The sequence below is a fragment of the Somniosus microcephalus genome, chromosome 9 (assembly GCF_052327205.1).
Source record: "Somniosus microcephalus isolate GS21.2 chromosome 9, FLI_Smic_1.0, whole genome shotgun sequence".
Lineage (NCBI taxonomy): Eukaryota > Metazoa > Chordata > Chondrichthyes > Squaliformes > Somniosidae > Somniosus > Somniosus microcephalus.
The window spans coordinates 16,533,130-16,550,976 of NC_140995.1; the positions used below are offsets into that span (position 1 = coordinate 16,533,130).

Here is a 17,847-nt window from a genome sequence, read left to right on the forward strand (position 1 = left end):
TTGTATCCTTATATGGCACAATAAAATACTTTAACTGAAAATACTACAGCAGCATTCAGACTTTCCTTATATAATCTCTGCTTTGCATCAGAAATAATTTTTTAGACAGGGAGAGGGAACTATTCAATATCTGCTTGCAAAATATAATTGAATATATTTCTAGAAGGTATGATTTTGTAATGTTACAATGTTGTAGATAATTATCAAATGTTATTTTTTGAATGTCAGAATCTCCACAACTTGGATTTCACAGCAAACGTGTGGAGTCCTTTTGTTTTCGCGAAAGGGTTACTATTGTCCTCATTTCACTTATCGTGTGAGATCAGGCCACTATCTGATCTGACAGTGCGAGGACAACAGCTTGTGGGCTATGGTGGTCACGTAGGCTTCAGGAGAATGTGCCTCTCGACAGCGCAGCCGAGTGTGTAGGAGTTCAGCTTCACTCTCCCCTGGACTGAAAAATCCAAGCTGCCATTTTTTTTTAACAGACTGTAAATGATTCCTATTCCTTGGTTCACAGAACATCCGATGCAGTGCCCAATCAGCTGAAAACCTCCACAGACGTCATTAGTTGTTTTGAGCACTGGCGTCTGCAGCTGCTCGGAAAGTGGAGGCTCCATTAGAGCGGCTCCATTGATTTCTGAATTAAAATGCACAAGAGCTAGCAGCAGAGACACACACACACAAGCCCCGGCAAAAAGGCAGGCGCAGCCGAGGAGGAAAGTCACACATATATGTTTTGAGCACTTTGGCCGTCGGTTCAGCATTTTTTTTTTGTTCTGTATTGGGGTGGGGGGGAAAAACCAGGTTAGAAACTGCAGACCTCTTTTCAGGCTGCTTGACAGAAGAGCCAAGCAGCCATTAGTGGAGATGCTGCGAGCGTGCTTGCCAGCCAGGCAGTGATGCGCGGTAGTTCCGCCCAGACGTGTGCCTTTGCCATTTTCATTTTAATCAGTTTGATCAGGACGTCTGCTGATTCATTTTTGCAGGACGGCCCCTTGAGAACCAGGGTGGAAGCCTGAGGCGAGCCACCGTTGCATCATTGCAGCATTCCATATCAGCTGGACTGCAGCAAGCACGGATTTTAAAAAAAGCATTTAAAACAAAAACCCACGCTGATACAGTGACCCCCCCCCCCAACCCAAACCCCCAGCACCAGATCAAAAACAACAACAACAAAAAAATGCAGTTTTCAACAAAGAAAGGGTAGAAAAGGAGACTTCACTGCATCAGCAACCAAGGTGATACTTTGTATTAAAATTCATTATCATTCATTCATAAAAGCAGAAAGATTCAAATATAAAAATTAACTTGCCCGTTATACCTGTTTCAGTCAGAGTGTGTGATTTTCAGAACTGACAACCTTATTATGCAGCACCTCTTATTGATATTATTCTGCTCTTGGTTACCATGGCCACATAGCAAGAGACATTCAATTTTCTGTGTTCCATCATCATTATCTATGAGGCCATCTGTTGTGGAAAATGAATTCAGCCTCATTTGCATGACTGATAAGCGTTTTTTTTTTATCTATTTAACAGAAGGTCATATGCCGGAGATTTGAAGCTGGTAAAAAGATGTGAAAAAAAAAGCCTATCGAGAGGATGAGTGGGAGTGTGTGCATTAGTGGATGTATGTGGAAGTATAACAGATCCCTTAGGCCTGGTAGCCTATCGTGCTGCATTTGTCATCCTTGCCAAGGCGACATTTCTACCTAAGCTTCTGCACAGCGAAGAGTGCTGTTCTCTGCAGTCTGGTTGAAGTGACAGTATTTTGCTTATTGTGGTGGGTGTAGTTTAGTTCTCTCTTTTTTTTTGTTCCCAATTTCTCTGAATAGTCTGCTTATGTTCAAATATTTCTAGTACGGGTTGATGAGATTCCTCTCTTTTTTCAGCTGTGATCTGTGCTGTGTTTTAATAGCTATAGCGTTTGGAAAAGAGAAAGTAGGAATAGCACAGGCAGTGCCGGGTGTGATGCAGTTCAGATTTATATTCGAGCAATGGTTAAAAAAAAAAGAACGTAATTTATAAAAATGTTCACCTCTGAGAATATACTGCATATGCCCTTTTAGTTTGTTTGTTGAATCCAGTAGTTCAGTCTTCAGTTGTGTTTGTTGGTTACTATTGACAGCCGTATACCTTGTCCTTTCTAATTCTATATCCGATCTTGTGGTAAAAGTTCGTCACTGATCTGTTATTTGTTGAGCTGATGTAATTGGTATAAAGTCAGGACACAAGCTTGAAGGTGGCTGGAAGTTATTATGTCCACATGTGCCTACAAATATTATAGTGCCATAGTTTCAAAAGGTTGGCTTAACTGATCATCAGCAAAGAAAGCCTAATATTTTATAGAACAAACAGCAAAAATATATTTCGGGCTTCCCTTAATTTGAAGACAAGTAAAAGAGACAGTATTTAGAATTAGAGTCGGCAGATTTAGGCCATAAATGGAAAGTATCAAACTTGACCTAGATGATAGAACTCTTAAAATGCTGCCTCAAACTAGTCCCATTTGGATCTTCAGAAAATTAGTTTGAATGCTGTAAAGTTTTAAATGATTCTGAATCAAGGTTAATATTCATAAGGTAAACATACTTAAAATGTCTTGAATGTTCCCCAAAACTAAACAAAACAGAATTATTTGGACTTAATATATTTCACTTTTAAAGCTCATCACATTGACGTAGGCCATCATAACTTGCTCTGTCTCTTTTACAAATCCATTATTACTTTATAAAGCTTTTATTGCTCTACTCCATGGAGCTGCTCAGCACTTTCAAGCTTATGTGCCCTGCAGAAGCAGAATATTTATTCAAATACTTGCAAGTTTAGAAACCAGTTGTGAAAGCTTCAGGATAAAACAAAGTAGGCTGCATCAGAGTTCACCCTATTTTTTGCCTACCTATTGGTGCTATTTTTCCTGCAAGTTTACTTTTGACTGTTTCTGATTCCAAGATGAATTTGATGAATGTGATTATTTAGGGATGTGTGCTTCACTGCTGTTATTCTGTGGACACTGCTATTTAGTTTGTGCTTCAATCCATTTGCTGGTTATTTTTTGAGGGGTGGTTTCATTTGGGAAATGTGTCTTGAGTGTCCTGTCAGCACCGGGAGCTGTCCATGGCTGGTGCTCTGAGCCCTGACTGACCCCCTACCAGCTAACAGACAGACTGAGAATGACTCTTTCGCTTTACCTTAGTTATGCTTCATGCTGATTTGTTAGCTAAGGATGCTTCATTGTGTTGGGGACTTAATAATACACCCAGCGTGTGCCTTGCTGTCATTAAAGCTGCAGAATATATTTTAAGAAATCCAGCATTATTTTAGAAGGCTGTTTTTTCTGAAGTCACAATTGTAAACACAATTAAGTTATTTGTGCAACTTTTCTACTCTTAAACTTTTGAAACCCGAAGTAATGAGTGTTGTCTTGGATAACTGATATTGTTAATGAAGATATTAACATAAAGATTAGTATATTAAATGAATTCAGGACAGAGCTCAGTGAATCATAATTTCCTAATTATATCTCACTGGTGATTTTGAACAGATAAAATTGCAGTGTTTAAAAAGTATTTTTTTAAAACTCTTATTTTATTACAGATAACAAAAGTTGTGAGAATCTTTTAATAAATTAACGTTTGATGCCCACCATAGTATTTTTGCATTGTTCTAAAGTATGACAGAAACAACATTTTTATAATCTTTGCAGTTATGGATATTGGTCTTTTTTTTAAATGGTATGACTGTAGAAGTTTATATACATCATTTGGTTGACAATAGGGAATGGCAAATGTGTTTTATAAGGTGCAAAGCAAATTTAGCGCTCAAAAGGTTTAATCTAATAATTCATAGACTTTATCCAATTTAAAAAGTAATGATCTGAAGCAACTCACCCAGAGATTATTGCTGTAATCTGCAATGGTCTCTAAAGCTCCAAACTCTAATTTTCTTTTTGCAATTGCTGTTTTTTAAAAATTTTTGAATCAGATTTTTACACCATAAATATGCATTTAATTTTATGAAAAAATGTTTGAAAAATGTTGAAGTTTTAATTTTAAATTAGGAGGATAGTGGTTTTTTTTTTTTGGTCAGATCTTACATTCAGCCTTTCCCTTTATTACATTATATACAGCACTGCACACAATACACACACAGCTCTAGAGATTCAAGGACCCATGGGTACTGTATTAGCAGTACTAGGTATAGAACCCCAAACCATGATCTCGTAGAATCGACCACAGAATTGATGACAGTGTTAGGAAACACTTGTCACGTTTGCTTCCATTGTTCTGATATCCATGAAATTTTTGACCACACATTTTTGATTTGGTTGGAATACAACTTTCCCTGATGTAAGTCTGTAGCTGAGGAAGAGGTAAGTCAGCAATATGCTAGTGATTTTAAACTGCTGCAGAAAGGATTGTCTCTTAAGGGAGCTCATATTCGATGCATACTACATAGCTAGGCTTTCTGCAGTCTCTTGTCTGTCTGATGCCCCTAAGCTGAGGTTGTGTTTGAATCAGCAGCCATCGCGGAGTGTGTGCACTCCTCTGCTCCCTTTTATTGTTGTTTTTAACTATGAATTTCCAAGCCTCTGTCTCGGCCTGTTGATATTTCCACCAGGACTATTATCACTTTTGCCCATGTGGCAGAGCTATTAGCGTACAGATGAACAGTGGTGATCTTCAGGAGTTTTGAAAAAAGACGAGACGTACAGGTGAAATGTGTGATTAGACAAATGGAAAAAGTATTGTTGCGGGGGGGGCGGAGGGGGGGTGTGGGGAGGTGGTGGAAATCAAGGTCATTGTTGAAGTTTATTGTTATGGAGCAGGTTAAGCAATCTTCTGGGCAATGCGCTGCAATATGGAAGGAAGGGTGTTTTTTTGCTTTTGAAGTGTTTCCTTGGTCGTCTCGGGCCTAGTTAAGAGTGCAGAATCTGACTGCAGTGCCTAGGAAGTCCCTGCTCTCTCCGACTCCTTTATGTCTGGTGCGTCACCACATATCCCAGTAAGGTAATTATTTTTGTTTTGGCCTTTTATTTTTTTTTTTTTACAGCATAGCTCAATTGTCGTAAAATGTGTGTTGAATGTGGATTTTGAAAGCTGTTGTTACTTGGAAAATGAATGAAAGTTGAAAAAAAATAATAATGATAGTTTCTTGCACTGTAATTTTTTTTAATGCAATGTGTCAGCTGGATAATTTTTAGATTTTGTGAGCTATATTTGTGCACGTACATAACATTCTAAGGGGTCGGACCATTTCTGGTTTGATGATGGACAAAAAGGAAAGAAAGTATAACATATATATATATAAATGCATGAGATTATTTATCATAAACTGATTTTCTGAATAATCAGGACTGCTGCTTTTTTTTATAACGAGCTGTATAATTTGGCCAGTGGATTTTAATTCTCAGCAGCAAAAATGTACCTTTGGGTCTCACCAAAAGAAAAATAAACAAAACAAAAAGAGGGGCCGATAACCGAGGTAACAAAATGGAGAAATAGGAGGATTGTGAGGCAGCAGGTTGTGAACCTCACTGGTAAACTTTTGCTACAGGCTGAAAAGCTGAGAAAGATCCGCCAGCATATTTGTAGGTAGCGTGTATTAATTTTATTGAACCAGCAACACAAGATCCAAACTGTCTGTCTGTCTTTGGCATCAGAGAATTAATTTAAAGATACCACAACTGGTGCACTGCCCATAAAACGTGGAAGCATGCCTCAGTCTGTTGTAGCTACTTAAACATAAAATACAGCTTGGAGTCCACATATTCGATAAATTATTTCCAATGCCCTGACGAATAGAAAAGGTTACCGAATCACAGTTTTCCTTTTCCCTTATATAGCAATAATATAGCTGGTCCTGTAACATTCATGTCTGGTTACATAGAATTCCCCCCCATCCTCTCCCCAACCACCCCACTATCTTAACTTATTGCATATAAAAGAATTCCACCATATGTCAAATTAAATATTCATGGAATTACCCATCGTACTATTTAGTACAGATTCCACGTTGGCTAAAAATAGATCAGGAGCATGAACCATACAAAGTAAAGGTAAAAAGCTAGAATACCGAAACAGAAACAAACGTATACTTAGTTTACAGCATCTTCTTATCATGAACATTGCTCACATACAAGATTACCTGGCAACAGTTTTGAAAACAGAATTGAAGAAATAGGATAACAAGGAAAATCTAGGGGACTGTAAATAACATTATGTGTGAACCCAACATGTGATGGAAAGAGATATTGTACAGCTTTTGTGCTTGTACTTGAACTTGCAAATACAATGTATAAAAAAAACTGAATTGAATTTTTCAGTACCACAACAATGCGTTGGATTTTCTGTGCAGTGGAATGAATCAAACTGCTTCTGCACATTCCTACAGAGACCACATCTTCTTTTGTTACAGTGACGATGGCTTTTATTTAAACTGTAAGAAAAAAAGATCAAAACTGCACAACATAATTCATTCAAAATTTATCCTCAATTATATTCCCAACTGAGAACGTTCCCAGTGCAGTGGTTCCTTTGAATGTCGTGTTTGAGAGGTACAAAGTATTTTTTTTTTTAGTTTTTAAAATAGCTAGCTCACTGGTGCCTTATGATTGTAATTTATTTCCAGTAACCTTGTGAATATACTTTAAAATTGCGGAAATTAAAAAAGAGTAATCATTTTAGCAGTATTTTTTTTTCTGTCTGCCTGTGTATCTGGCTCTGTCTTAGAAACGAGTTGTTCAAGTTAGTGCTGCAAATCTGCTGTTTTATTTGCAGAGGAGTAGCTGCACTTTGAAATGACTGGATATTGTAGGTACTGGAATGGATTAGGTTGGTGGCTGAAACTTTTCATGCACGTTTTTAGGCTATTAGTAAGTGCTGGTCTTTTTCTTTAAGTGGAATTTGCTTTCATTTTAGTCCTATAAAATGAAGAGGTATGTAGTATTAGTTCTGTGTGCCCTGAACATTTCCAAATAACTAAAATCATTTTTATTAAAAAACCTGTACTGTATTGAATGAAAATATATAACAGACACGACGAGTATGATGTATATGTTGTACTATATATTGCTCTACAGATCTGGTGTTAATGACATTAATGCAGTAAGAAATATTCATTTTCTGTGTTTTGAGAACATAACATTATTTTATAGTAATAAATTGTAGATGGATGACCATATATTCGTTTTACTTTTTTTTACTTTCCATTTGTGTAATTCAGCTGAAATTGAGCATCAGACCATCCCAATTTCAACTTCAGCAATTTTTGCAAGTTAATCAATAGTTTACTTGGCCCTTCTGAAAGTGCGACTGTATGATGCTGTTATCTGTGTCCGAGTGCTGGGTGCCACATATTCACCGTCTTCTTTTCCTGTTTTCAAAGCATGAATGACTTTCACAAGTGATGAGCTCTGGCAGGAGATGTTCAGATCCGAAAAAATCACCCCGCTCTCCCTCCTCATTGTTGAGCCGATGTAACACGGAGGATTACTGAACTATGTGGACAGCTGCAGTAGGAATCCCCCAAATTAATGATTTCTAAGCAAAAGATTTATTTTCAAATGAGCAAAAACCAGCTTTAAAGCTGTGTCTGTCTCCGTACTTCTCAGCAGCTGAGGAAAGGCTGCATTGATTTCAACCAGCAGCAGGAGATGTGGGGATCTGAAGCTGAGGCCCGAAACATCTTTTACAGACTAGATGCAGGAAGGATGTTCCCGATGGTTGGGGAGTCCAGAACCAGGGGTCACAGTCTAAGGATAAGGGGTAAGCCATTTAGGACTGAGATGAGGAGGAATTCCTTCACCCAGAGAGTGGTGAACCTGTGGAATTCTCTACCACAGAAGGCAGTTGAGGCCAATTCATTAAATATATTCAAGAAGGAGTTAGATATATTTCTTAAGGCTAAAGGGATCAAGGGATATGGGGAGAAAGCAGGGACAAGGTACTGAGTTTGGATGATCAGCCATGATCTCATTGAATGGCGGAGCAGGCTCGAGGGGCCGAATGGCCTACTCCTGCTCCTATCTTTTATGTTTCTATGTTTTAAATCCTCCCCGACCGGCGGGAACGGAGCAGGTGAGCTGTTAAATTTGGGGAAGCGTACTTACCGCCCCATTCCCTTTTTTGTTTGAACTGACTGATCCTGGTTTTCACGGAGCAACAGACTCCGTTCAGAAACCGGCCGGGGTGCCTCAAGAATGTATTTAAATGGGGGTTCCATGACGTAACTGTGATCCCAACACAATTTTAATCGGTCGGGGCAAAAGACCTGCCCAGCGGACAACCCGCTCCGTAATACCTCGTGAGCTTGACCTCAGAAACTGACTGACATGGCCTGCAGGAAATTTAAAGGGGTACTCGCCACCATTAATGTAGATCAATAGGATTTCTATGCTTTTCTGATTAATGTATTCCAAATTCATTTCTGAGCTTGGAGATCGCTTCTTTTTCATTTGTTTGCCTCACTCACCCTGACTAAGCATTTTCAGCTTATCCTAGGTGCCATTTTTTGCTTCTTTATTCTGGACAGACTAACAATAGCAGTAGCCTCAGCAGCCAGGGAGAGCAGCACCTGTGCCTGTTAGCGCCACAGAAGGCGAGGGAGGCTGCTGGTAGAAGGCCTTACCCAGCCCACAGGGTCTGTAGCCTGAGTCGCTTTCCTGGACGTCTCAGGGGATCAGTTTGTCAGGAGGTGGCACTTCATCAGCCAAGCGGTTACAGATCTGTGCAGCATCCTGCTGCGCGACTTTCTGCCTGCTTTGACCAGAGGTGGGGTGGGGCAGCCTCTGTCGGTGGGGGTGAAGGGTACCACCGCCCTGAACTTTCTCGCCTCTGGCTCCTTCCGGGCTACTACAGGAGACATCACCAGCATCTCCCAGTCTGCAGTGGACAGCTGTAGTAGGCAGGTCACCAATACCCTCTTAGCCAGAGCCAATCTAGTACATTGCCGATGGACGCCAACAGCCAGAACGAAAGAGCTCTAGGATTTGGAGCTGTGGCCGGCTTCCCTTGTGTACAGGACATCATTGACTGCACACATGTAGTTATCAAGGCACCAGAGATTGAGCCAAGAGCTCTTCTCAACAGGAAGGGCTATCAATCCATCAATGTCCATGGTATGAATCTTGTCATTCATGGGAAATTACTTATGAAATAATACTGGGCGGCCTGCTGGTGGCGCTGTCCAGGGAGAGTATAAATACTCGGGCATGGGGCCAGCTTGCTCAGGACATTCTTTAACAGGAACTAGTGAAGGACACAACTAGATCTCCATGTTGAAAAACAGTTGATTAAAGCCTTGTTTAATACTCAGACCAAGTGCCTAGTAGTTTTCTTACGTCAGTCCAACTGGTATGGAATCACCATCGATGGGATTATGCAAGTCTGTGTCGGTTTCGCTGGCAAACTTTCACCAAACTTTCACCCTGAGACACTCATTCCTCCCCCCTACTATTACACCCCTCCAGGAAGGTCAGAAGCTGGCTGCTAGGGGACAAGGGATACACCCCTCCGCAACCCCAGCACACCTGAGCAGCACAGGTACAACAATAACCAAGGGACCACCGGATACATCATCGGCATCTTGAAGCTACGGTTCCGGTACATTGATCACTCTGCGGATTCCCTGCAATAGGCCCAAGATGGTGTGGGTTGTATCACAGTAGTTTGCTGTGTTCTGCATAATAAAATAGCTATGTAACGGTGACTGGAGTTGGAGGAGGCAGAGGAATGAGAGGCATCGTCGTCCAGGAAGAACTGGGTGAAGGTGATGGAGAACCGGAGGAAGGATCTGGGATAGAACGTAGGAAAAATCTTGCCTGATAGGCGATCCCTCTCTCACCTTTATTCACCAACCTCTCTCTTGCTCCATTGCAACTTTTCTATGTTATCAGTATCAACCACTAGCAGATCTCCTCTGGAATTGTTCACGGTGAGTTGGAGGAGGTGCTGTTTTATAATAATGGACGTGTTGTGCTAAATAATGCACCATGTACTGTTAGGGCCGTTGGTTTTTCAGGCTACTGTTTATTCAGCCTACTTTCCTCACTTTTGACTGGTTCATTGTCTACCCCTCTCAGGTCTGATTTATTGCTGCTTTACTTTGAGATAATCAACAAAGTGTGACTACTGTAGCGTGGCGGAAACTAAGGCCGGAATTTTGAATACCTCAGGTGGGTCCGGTGCGGGCGGTCAGCGTGGCGGGTCGCGACCCCGCTTGGTGGTTCCATCCCACTGCTGAAAATGACTTTCCCTTAATAGGGCCTATTAAGCCCCGCCCAGCGCGTCACCCGGCCCAATTAAATGGTGCGGGTCTGGTGACGTCATTCATGACGCGTTTTCAGCCGGGATCTTTAAAGGGACTATGGCCACAGTAGATTTGGCGTTTAATCTAACACAGTGCTGTCAGTGCACTACAGCATTGGAGTGCTGCAAACACTGACTGACATGAATCTTGTCATTCATGTGGAAATGACTTATGAAATAATACTGGGCAGCCTGCTGGTGGCGCTGTCCAGGGAGAGTATAAATACTCGGGCATGGGCCCAGCTTGTGCAGGACATTCTTTAACAGGAACTAGTGAAGGACACGACTAGATCTCCATGTTGTAAAACAGTTGATTAAAGCCTTGTTTAATACTCAGACCAAGTGCCGAGTAGTTTTCTTACGTCACTGACAAGCACTGCACAGAGGCCGAGGGCTGCACCCAGGTTCTCCGATGACTCCTTCCATATGCTTATGGAGGGAGTCAGAGCACGCAGGGAGGTCCTCTTCCCTTCCGATGGGCGGAAGAGACATCCCCAGGAGACCAAAAGAACCTGGTTGCAGATTGCAGAGGAGGTCACCAGCAGGGATGTGGTCGGGAGGACCTGGGTGCAGTGCCGCAAACGTTTCAATGATCTCATTAGATTAGGAAATGTTAGTACAAAGCCACACTCCGCCTCATCCTGCTGTGCCTCTCATCACATCCCCATCATTCTGCCTCCCCTACCCTACTCCTGCACATCCTTACTCACATCAACATATCTCCACCCATCCCTCTCTATCTACATTATCAGATCCCCATCTCACTAGCCACCCCTCACCCGCGTGCAATCATACCAACTAACAACACACAAGGGTAGCCACTTGGGTGTTTTATCCAATGTTTTTGTAAAGTTTCTGTTAATGTGGTGTCAAACATAAGAATCTTTATTTTCCATACTTTCCGGTATTGGACAGATTTGTGTGCACCCTTGGAAGTGGCTCAGTGAGTTGCAGTGAATGGTGAGACATAACGGTACCCCCCGCCCTGCAATGGCGATGAGTGTGAAAGGAATGGCTTGGTCATTGTAGGGATGCTTTATGGTGTTGGTGTGGGCTGGTGCCAACCTGGCGCATCATGTGGCAGCCATGTGGGTGTACAGCATCAAGAGAAGTAAATCTGGCCATGATGAGGTCATCCCTGGCCTCTCAGGCAGCAATGTGCTCGGGTGCTGATGTGTCCTGCATCCTGTGCAGCATCAGTTGATTGCGGAGAAGGTTGGTGTTGTTGTTGGTGCTGCTGGTGTGCCTGGTACTGCTGAAGTTGGGGCTCATCGTGGTCCGATTCTGAGAACCAAGGTGAGACAGTATAAATGGCACCCATGTTGATGGAATAAGAACATAAGGACATAAGAAATAGGAGCAGGAGTCGGCCATTTGGCCCCTCGAGCCTGCTCCACCATTCAATAAGATCATGGCTGATCTTCTACCTCAACTCCACTTTCCTGCACTATCCCCATATCCCTTGATTCCCCTAGAGTCCAAATATCTATTGATCTCTGACTTGAATATACTCAACGGCTGAGATTCCACAACCCTCTGGGGTAGAGAATTCCAAAGATTCACCACCCTCTGAGTGAAGACATTTCTCCTCATCTCAGTCCTAAATGGCCAACCCCTTATTCTGAGACTGTGACCCCTGGTTCTAGACTCCCCAGCCAGGGGGAAACATCCTCCCTGCATCTACCCTGTCAAGCCCTGTAAGAATTTTGTATGTTTCAATGAGATCACCTTTCATTCTTCTAAACTCTAGAGACTGGATGGCGACATTGCTGGAAAGACTTTCAGCCTGCAGAATCTGTGCTGGAAATGGACTGAGCAACAGCTCCTGTCTGAGGAAAGTGATCATCTGTCAGGTGGGAGCTTTCACTGAACATTCGATGCTGTCAAGTAATCAGCTGGAGCAATGGCCACAGAACTCCCGCCTCAGGTTGACAGACGTGCTTCCCGAGCAGCGTGGTTGCCGTGGCCATGCAGTTACATTTAAAAAGTAAGTTAAAAAAGCCTGTTAAGGGTCTGACAACTATCTGTTAATCATCTCAAATGGGTCGCCCGCCGCTGCCGGTCGGGTCGGCTCCGCGATGACAGACGTGCCTGAGGGAAAGGCGCGCGGGGGGCAGGATAACAGCGGGTTCCCGACCCGCTGTCAAAAATAGCAACTTTCCCACCCGACCCGCTACCACCCTGGAAAACTCCGGCCTAAGTGTGATGCTTACAGGAAGTACAGTATGTGGCATATGCAAGACATTTACAGATGGTCGTTGATTCTCTGACCTTTCCTCTCATGCTCTTCCTAAGCTGCAGCCAAGACACCCTTCTTCATTCTGCTCCGCATTGTTGAAATCAAGACTCATCCCACTGCTTAATTCATACCTCCCAAGACTTCAAAACTTTGGAATTCCTTAGCCCGTGTCATAAGCAAGTCTGGTGTGCAACTTTTTGTTTGTCTGGACATATCGCAAATAATTCAACTCCGCTGTATCATCTTTTCAGAACCTTTGTTAACTGTATGTTCTTGACAATCATGATTGGAACTTGATTTTGATGCTGTCCCGTGTTACATGCAAGGAACTCTGAAGATCATACAGGTTAATTTCAGAAGGATAAGTTGCCATAATGTAGTGGTATACATTATGGCAACTTATATAACTACTCTTTTTAAAATTCATGTCTTATAGTTCCCCCAATAGATCAGTGAGATTACCCAATGAGTAGGTAACTATAGAGACTGGGAAAGTCCCAAATTCAATCCTAGTTCTGTGCAGAGCTATCTGTTCTCAGACAGGATGACAATAGGGGCTATACAATTGGCCTTAGAGTCAAGGATTGCTTAAAGAGAGAAAAATTGACCAAGATTGGCACTCCTGATTGTTGTCTGGCAACCCTTTCTATGTCAGGTGCGTACAAGATTGAGCTTTGGTGTAATAGCCCTGGCAGTTAAATAGCCAGCTGATGCTCGTGTCAAGGCACATTTGTGAACAATGGCCACTTGGGTAAGGTAGTCAACACCCATGGAACTGTACTCCAACATGGAGTTAACACCTACAGGGGAGAAGGGAAGAAAAAACATCACATATTGTTAATCTTGAACAATGTATTACAGTATCACAAGCAACATAAAACCACCTGTCTAAAATGACCATGTAATGACATTCGCAGTAGTACTCATTGTAATGATTCAGATTCAAACTCTGCATTAAGAGGCTGACTGCCAGTAAAGCCCACCTTCTGTCAGCCCCAAAGGTGGCTATTATCGACAGTCTTTACTGCATTTAAAGAGCTTTGTCATGGTGTGCGGGCTTAATTTCTGAAATAGTCAGGATTAACCTCCTCTAAAGTCTCAGAAGGGAATTTTAACCCCCCAAAAATGGGAGGTTGGGGTCGGATGGGAGGTTAAAGTGTTAAAAACTGAATATCGACCGTAACCGCCCACTTCAGGTTTTAACGGGGGCGGGGGGGGGCTGCAGGTGTGGGGTGCAGGTGTGGGGGGGGGAGGTCACGGGCGGTAGGTTGGGCGGGGGGGTGCAGGTGTGATGGGGGAGTGGGGTGGGCAGTCCACTTGCTCCCAGGAGGCAGGTCACCCATTTCAATATTATAACGAGGCTGGCGTGCCTCATGGCGATCCACCATTACAAATTTAACACTGGTTGAGCGGGTTTCCCAGGCCAAGGGAAACCTGCCAGCTAAAGGAAGGCGAGGACTGCTGGATCCAGGAGGGAACTGCCTTACCACTTACCTACTGGATACAGCGTCCCTGCTTCACCCACCCCCCGAGGCCTCTAATCCCCCCACGAGGTCTCCGATTCCCCGCCCCCCCCCCCCGAGGCCTCCAATCTCCCAACCACAAGGCCTGCAATTTCCCCCTGACCTCACCCCCCCCCCGCCCCCCCCACCCAAGGCCTCTGATCCCTCCTCCGGCCCCTGATTACCTGCCTGGCCTCCCCCCTTCCAGTCCCGGTGCTCCTCCGGCCCCCCCATGCTCCACTGGCTCCCATATCCCGACCACTGCCACCCCCCACCCCCCGCCACACCCCCAGATGCTCCTCCGGCCCCTGACCACCCCCTCCCCCGATCCCTCCCTCCTTCCTCTCTGCGGCCCAGTGCCATCGGCCTACACGCTCGCAGCCAGCCAGCCTCTCCATGCGGCTGGCTGCGGGTGGGAAACAAGACCTTTCAAATGCTAATCAGTTCTCCCGGGCTTCCCGACCACTTTCTAGCCACCCACCACCCCCCCCCCCCCCCGACTGCCCCCGCTCCCAACCCAACTCCAGATTAAAATTCCGACCTCAGTTTCTCGGCCAGCATATTGTCTATTCGGAATTTCTCACTGCACCAGAGTCATTGGCTGAGGAATTCCTCAGCGCTTCTCCCACTCTGCCAGCATTGTTCTGTCAGAGGTGCAGCGGAAAGCCCGTTAGCGCGTGTAAATGGAGTTCCTGCTGAACCTCCAGCGAAGGAACGTTGGCGGTGCCAGGAATGTCCTGGCTATTGTTTACTGCAGCAGGAACTATCGCGATGCAAGTTCTGCAGTTTGTTTTCTAACTTTCTCCGTTGAAGCATTGACTTAGAAACATAGAAACATAGAAACTAGGAGCAGGTGTAGGCCATTCGGCCCTTCGAGCCTGCTCCGCCATTCAACGAGATCATGGCTGATCATCCAAACCCTAGCACCCGGTCCCTACACCGACAGCCATCCCACCCAAGCCCTATCCCCGTAACCCCGTAACCCCACATATTTAATCCCCCCTAACACTAAGGGCCAATTTTTATCATGGCCAATCAACCTAACCCGCACATCTTTGGACACAGTTCCAGAGCTGCAGACAGCTCTCTGCTAACTCACCCGAGTAACCATTATTGAGAACTGAGCCTAAGCAGTGAGTGTTGGTAGGCTGTTTGGTTAGGGGAGAAGCAACGATGCTGTTGTTTCACAAAATTTGTCATCACCATCTAATGAGAGAAAATCAGCTTGTGGGTCGCTAAGGGTCACTATCACACATCTTCTGGCGTCTATTTTAGAATTAGCATTTTCCTGGGAGTTGGTTGCCAGCCCACACTGGTCATGTGTTGAATGGTTGATAGAAAGAGGGTAAAAGATTACTTCAAATTCAGACAGAAAATGAGAAACACAGGAAAGAGAGCATGTCAAATGTAACAGTTCTTCAAAACTGCCAATTTGAGACGAGGGCAGCTCAGAAATTAGAGTACTGAGATTTAAAATTGGTAATAATTTACCTCACACTTATTTGTGCTAAAAGAAACCAATAAAGGAATCCCTATTTTTATCCTTTCATCAAACCGTATGAAAGTGAAATGTTGACTATATGTTTGGCATCTACTGTGCATCATTTGCCATATGTAGCTTCAAAACGAATGTCTCAGAAGATAATGTTACATTTTCTGGTACTGTAATGTTCTTTTAAAATATTTGTATCATTTATGAAAATCGGTATCCAACGCTGACTTGCACATGAGCAATCCGTTGTATCACTTACTGTGTGCATGTGTGATGCTTTTGCATGCTTTTTATCTGTAAAATGCAGCGTATCAAATTAGGGATATCCTCTTGCTCTACATAACAAAAAGCTGGCGTGGTAAAGCTCACAAAGTCATTATTAAGCTTTATAATTATCTTCCATAAAACCATAGAGCATTACAGTACGGATAAAGGCCATTCGGCCCATCGTGTCTGTTCTAGCTTTTTGCTGGAGGCATCCAAAATTAACCTCGCCGCCCTGCACTCTCCCCTTGGCCCTGTATCTGTTACTATAGAATGATAGAAAGAAAGAATGACTTGCATTTATATAGCGCCTTTCACGGCCTCGGGATATCCCAAAGCGCTTTACAGCCACTGAAGTACTTTTGAAATGTAGTCGCTGCTTTAATGTAAGAAACGCAGCAGCCAATTTGCGCAAACTGCAATGTGATAATGACCAGATAATCTGTTTAGTGATGTTGGCTGAGGGATAACTATTGGCCGGGGACACCGGGGATAACGCTCCTGCTCTTCTTCGAAATAGTGCCATGGGATCTTTTACGTCCACCTGAGACAGCAGACGGGGCCTCGATTTAACGTCTCATCAGAAAGACGGCACATGCGACAGTGCGGCGCTCCCTCAGCGCCGCACTGGGAGTACCCATGTCTCAGTGGGAACTGGTGTTACATGAGGTGGCACTGAGCCACACAGCTCAGGAAAGGTCCCAGATTTGATTCCAGCTCTGTGCAGAGTGGGCTGCTTTCAGCCAAGGCAGTCTTGGGGGGTTCAACAACTGGTCTCAGTATCTCTGCTGTAGGGAACACAGCCAATTGCTGTCAATTCCTGAAATGTTTATGTGTGCGTATCCGAGATAAAGACGGGATCGGGCCCGGCTGTGATAAGCCTCATGGCTCAATAGCCCCCTGTGACTCACTATCCATGCTCACATATGAACGATGGCTACTTGAGCAAGGTACTGGAGGGATGCCAATATCCATACAACCAAGCCCGAGCATGAATCACAGTCTTTGAAAGCAAAGTGAAGAAGATGGGAGGGGGAGAGGGGGGGGGGCGTTCATATTCTAATTTTCCACTGACACTGAAAAAAATAATCTATTACTTTAGCTAACAGTTCAAAATTAAATTGTTGTGAAGAATACACGTTATTTTTTACTATATGATCGGGTTCTCTGAGCTACTGGCTTAGCCAAAACTGATTTTATGTATTTACTATTGTGAATTAATTTGAAATTGGTCAGCTAACGGTAAATTATTCCTCAGGTAAAAGTGTTTAGCCACAATCAGCTGTAAATTACATTTGAAATATAAAGAAGCCACGCAAACTTGCAAAAAAGGTGTTGTACCCCCAGTCAGAAAGACCAGTAGCTCAATGAGCACTGATGTGCAGTACGTGTGGTGACTTGTGGTGCTTAAAATGTTAAAAGGATTCAATAGGGAAGTCACGGAGAAATGTTTTCCTCTGGTGGGGGAATAAAGAGCAAGGGGACATAATCTTAACATTAGAGCCAGGCCATTCAGGTGAGAAATCAGGATGCACTTTTTCCCCACAAAGGGTAGTCGAAATTTGGAACTCTCTCCCCCAAAAGGCTGTGGATGCTGGGGGTTAATTGGAGCTTTCAAGACTGAGATGGATAGATTTTTGTTAGGTAAGGGTATCAAGGAATATGGAGCAAAGGCGGGAAAATGGAGTTGAGGGGCAGATCAACCATGATCTAATTGAATGGCAGAGCAGGCTCAAGGGGCTGAATGACCTACTCCTGTTTCTAAGTTCCTAGCTATTGTAGTAATCTTGGACTCAGGTTTAGAGGGCCCATAATTCTAGTAGCAGAGCAATAGGGACTTTCAATCAAGGGTTGACAGCTAAAGTAGCCTAGCATCACATTCACATTCAGGGCACCAGTGGACCACGAGAATACTGGAGAGCCATGAACATGGTCCTGCATATTCAAGGTTAGAGTGAGGCTCTGTGTAGTATTCCAAGGGGTCGAATTTCCATGGGGTCTCCCCCAACCGACTTCCTTAACTTCAGCGGAAGATCTGTGG

The 17,847-nt window shown here is 43.7% G+C and overlaps 1 protein-coding gene across 1 annotated transcript in view; it reads left to right on the forward strand.

Moving 5' to 3' along the window:
* Nucleotides 1-1,465: 1,465 nt before the first annotated feature.
* Nucleotides 1,466-17,847, forward strand: part of LOC147112280 (myelin transcription factor 1-like protein) — a 568,764-nt gene continuing 552,382 nt past the window's right edge. Inside the window, exon 1 of the mRNA XM_085996413.1 lies at nucleotides 1,466-1,785. The gene's annotated coding sequence lies outside the window, so the exon portion shown is untranslated. The remainder of the gene's footprint in view (nucleotides 1,786-17,847) is intronic.